This window comes from Protopterus annectens, chromosome 9.part0 (assembly GCF_019279795.1).
Source record: "Protopterus annectens isolate FY-2018-M chromosome 9.part0, PAN1.0, whole genome shotgun sequence".
NCBI classification, from domain to species: domain Eukaryota; kingdom Metazoa; phylum Chordata; order Ceratodontiformes; family Protopteridae; genus Protopterus; species Protopterus annectens.
This window is the reverse complement of record NC_056743.1, coordinates 1,249,076,786-1,249,081,785: the sequence shown is the minus strand read 5'-3', so window position 1 is coordinate 1,249,081,785 and position 5,000 is coordinate 1,249,076,786. Positions and strand designations below refer to the sequence as shown.

Below are 5,000 nucleotides of genomic sequence, written 5' to 3'. Positions count from 1 at the left end.
TAACTAGCTAGGCCCTTTATAAGCAGAAACACTCTAGCACTTCAATCTGTCCCTTTCTTCCAACAAATAGTTAAAGAATCAGAGATAAAAAAATAAAATATATCACATAAAGGATACTCCTACCAAGCAGTTAAACAGAAAACCACAAAACATTGAATGGCTAAAGATACAGTCTGCTCATCATGCAACCATTGTTATCTTTTTTGTTTTAAACTCCATGGACATAGCAAAGTACACACTCAATTAACACATACTTCTAACTATTAAGAATGACAAAACATCTACATATAAATTTCATATTTCTCTCTTTCTACAAAAAACACACTCAAATACATTAAAGATGTAACACTGACAATGAAAAACAAAGTTTTTTGCCTTTAATTTTTATATTGCATCCTCACTAGTTTTGTTTGCACTCAGTTTTATCCTGTTATGGTTTCTATATTTATTTCCTTCCACCAAAGTAAGTAATTAACATCTCACCTTATCATCTCAGTACACATCTTTAAGACCTCAGACTTAGCTAATGCATCATATTCCCATTCAGTCTTCAGTGTAGTATATCTTCAAGACTGTGCAAAGGAAATGTCTAAGAATTTCTAGATGCTATGAGTTTCTTCCAGAACTGTGCCAAAGAACAGGATCTCTCAAGAACCATACTCAGATTAGCATTCCCCTCTAGAACTGTACTGCAGCAAAAGACGCTACTTCACAGTGACAGCTGAGCACATCTTTAGTGTCCCCCATGTGTACAACTACTTTGTGTCATAAATTTCAACAGACTTTCAGCAGAGTAAAAATTCAAGAAACCAGTCCAGTGAGAGTGCATCTTCCACTGTATTATCTGCTTCTCTATATGATGCACAAGAGCTAAAAGCCTTTCTCTAGCACATGATCAACTACATCTTTCAGACATACTAAGACTTCTCAGATCTTATTTTGCTAGTATCATTGCAAACCCATTTCATTAACCCGTACTACCACACCTCAATGCAATGCTTCTTTTTATACAATGGCTTCACAGATTCTGTACTCTGTTGCCATACTAACGGGTTTACAGATCTCCTTTTACAGTATTAGTTTTCCTGAAACATTGGATACTCTTTCATATTCACTATAATAGTTCTATATGGCTGCACTTATAACTGCATTGCATAGCAAAGGCCATTACAGTACTCATAACTACATTATATTTTAATGGCCACTACAGTATGCATAACTACACTATCCTACACTGTAGTGATTAATATAACACAGAGACACATGTTTTAAACAGCCAGACAAGTAATAATTACATCATGGCAGGATGGAAAAAAATCATAGCAAATCAATGTTCCAATTACTCAGCACAAATTTAATCACAAAGTAGACTACATTCCTAAATTCATATAATGTTAGCCCTTAAAAAAGTTGCAATGAAGTTATTTTAAACTTAAAAGACTTTAGTCTACATCTCAAGAAATTCACGTTTCTGGTGTGACTGATCAATCTGGAAAGGATATGTGCAACTTTCACAAAGTCGATTGCTTTTTTTATCATTTTAAAAAATAAGTATTTTTCAATGCCATTGCTGTCACCAGGGAGACTAACAACCTATGATCGACAATTCAAAAAGTGGCTCTGAGGAAAGCAACTATAAAGCACGCAAACTTCTACGCATGCAGGACTTTGAACTAGTAGAATCTATACACAAAAGCTACATCAAAAGCTACATCACTGAGGAAATTTACTTTGGCAGTTAATTAATCTGCGTTTTACAGAAATACACTCTATCCTTCTGGTGTTAGCTTTGACCGAGGTAAAAACTTGAGCCTACCCAGCCTTCTTAAGAAGACTTTAAGCTAGTGTCCACATTTCAGTGTTCAAACTACTGCCGGCACAAGAAAAAGAGAAGTGGCTTGCCTAGGCCAATTAACAATGTTAAAGCAGATAACATCGCTTACCTCTCTGTGGCGAGAAGCTATGAAGGAAGGTCTCTAAGTGCCACAGCTGGAAAACTCATTGCTCCTACCTTTGTGGAATCCTTCTCTGCTCCTGAAATGACTTGCTTGCTCTGATTCTAACGGCAATACCCTCTTTCTGGACACAACACAACATCTCTGCTGGCGCCCATCTGAAATTCAAATTCCGCGCGCGAATGCGGAAGATGAAGACGTAAACAATCGATCGCCACAGTCAGGAACATTCTCATAGGGCTCTTATACCCAAAATCACCAAACAATGTTTCTTATCAGGGCAAACTCTACATTAACATTTAAAGAGTGGATTCTCAATTCCGATGCCAGTGTGACCCCTGATCAGTCTGGTCTTGATAACACTGATGGTATTGCCACCAGGAGAGTGTCAAAGGCAGCAGTTTCAGGGCCAAACTTGCTGTCAGCAAGAAAATGGGACCTGAAAGGAACCTGTTGAATTAAGTCTAGGACCACTAGCAGAAATATCTGGAAGCTAACTCACTAGACTCACCTTGATGCTAGCAGGGAAGAAGCCTCAGACCACATGCATAATGCATAAATACAGGCACACATACCCACCATACCTCTCAATGTCTTAACACAAGAAATCTGGACAAAGCCGGTTGTGATGTTGGAGACAAAGGCCCAAAACTACGGACACATTTAGAAAATTGCTAGAAAAACAGGATTTGTGTTCAATGCATTTTCTGAATGATATGAAGTCTGAAACTGAAATGCATGTCATTATTTAATGACTTTAATCCTTAGTTCAACTCAGTGATTTGTCAAAAAACAAAAACATTTTATGAGGAACAGACCAAAAATATAAGGCTAAAATCTGGACATTCTGTGAAAATCTGTACAGTTGAGAGATATGACACATACAACCCCCTACTTCCTTGGAAAGTGGACAGAACAACAAGTTTTGCATTAGTATACATTTTCTGAAGGATATGAATTCTAAAGCTCAAATGTCTGGTATTATTTTCTGACTTCAGTCCTCAATGATTTGCCAGTAAAACACAATTTTATGAGAAACAAATAAATGAAAATAGGAGGCAAAAATCTGGATAATTGTGAGGAATGAACCCTCCCCCTACACACACTCCCACCTCCCTCTTACTTACAGACACACACACACGGCTGAATAAAGGTCCTTTTGGCTTGTTCAGTTCTCTTGAAATGTTATTTTGGTTCTGAAATAAATCAGATTTGACGAGGGCAGAGGCATACAAATCACAAATTTGATCAGGTGGACAAGGATGAATTTAAGATGGCCACCTTGTAGTCAGAGAAATGGAGATGATAGTGACTTGGAGGTAGATAATCTGTTCCCAAGATATACATCAGGGATCGCTACTGCCCTACCCACTGTATGTGTTTCAGCTATTCTTCCTGTTTATAAGAACCTGCACCAGTGCCCTTCTGGGCTCTGGCATCTTACTTCATAGGCTCATAGTCATATACTAGGCTAATGACCACCAGGGTCTTTATAAGCCTAGCTGTGCAATCCAACCCAGTTGTGTCCCTGTATAACATGGGTGTTTATTCGAGGGTATGCTAGTTAGGAAGATTCTCCATTTCCCATTCATTGGTCAAGGTTAGACTAAAATAGGGTTAGGGATAGGCTTTGCATCACATGGATGGGGATCATGTCCTGCATCCTTGTGGCCTGTTAGAACAAACTGGTAACAGCTGCACATCACATGTTGTAGTGGCTTCTTTATAATCATCTAATTTTGTCTCTATGACTACTGCTAATTGCACTGCCTAGCCTTGAACTCTTTAGTCTGAGGGCCTAATAGCAATGATTTTGCTGGAAGGCTGACACAGTTCGAGCTGGGGTCTGTCTCATTGTACTGCTCCATGGATTCTCCTGCCCATTCCCCATTCCCATTCCCATTCCATGTGGTGGACAGACAGACAAGTATCCACCCACTGTCAGCTTCTGTAATTATCGTCCTACCTTGAAATGATGGTTTGCATAAACTTTTCTAGTTATTGGCTTTAAATATTAAAGAAATCTGAATACTAATTTAACAGGAAGAATGAATACCCACTAAGCCCAGAAAAAAGTTCCATCTACGAAATGCTCTCAAAATTGTTCGAATGAGGTTGCATCACATCAAAAATACACTTTTTAAAAAGCATTCTCTTACATATTTTTTGTATGTTACAAAGAAATTGTATGAAATTAACTTTCAAAATAAGGGGGAGGTAAAGCAGACAACCAAGTAATATGCCAAGCCAAGCAAGTCCAGCACTGAATTCATTATCATCAAATATTAAAATGCACTACAATATTCATCAGAATTCCTGAAAATGCATCACTATATTTTTCATTATTATTATTATTCTCAAATGCCTTAGGCTTAATGATATCTACCCAGTCAACAAAATGAAATAAAAGAAATGCTTAGGTTTAAAAAAACTGTCATGCTGCCTCACTGTTCATAGAAACAGATGGTTTTAGAGCGTGTGATTTGATACATTATACCATGGAAGCTGTTATAAAAATGTTCCAACTGTTATACCTCTGTCCTACCTTGTACCTAATTAGGACAAATAGAAAGTAACGGTCAATTAAACCCCTTTGTACAGGCAGCAAGAGAAAAATAACCCATCAAATTGCACTTTAAAAAATAAACATTACCCCATGCCACTTTACTGCTCTTCACTTAACTTCAAAACAAGTTAGAAACTCAGGACAGGTATCAGTCAATTAGATTCTTGTATATGATCAGTTCACACATTACTGTTAAATATAGTTAAAATATAGTAATGATGAATTGCTGGCTAAAATTAAATCCATAAGCTAGCATATTTTTATCCACAATGGAGAACAAGTGTGTAACTTATGTCCCAACTTCAGCCAACTCAGAATCAAAGTTATATACACATGGGTAACGTTAGCTAAGATAATCAACCAGTAACTGTATTAATGGGAAACTTCTCATCTCCAACACCACAAAAGAGAAATAGAATTATCTTGGTGTACAATAAGTATGGATCACCTGGAATGTCATAGGTGATCCTTGGGGCAAA

At 37.3% G+C, this 5,000-nt stretch overlaps 1 protein-coding gene across 1 annotated transcript in view; it reads right to left on the bottom strand.

The window, feature by feature from the left end:
- Window positions 1–5,000, bottom strand: part of LOC122811972 (beta-adrenergic receptor kinase 1-like) — a 2,445,913-nt gene that overhangs the window by 928,164 nt on the left and 1,512,749 nt on the right. The window lies entirely within an intron of this gene.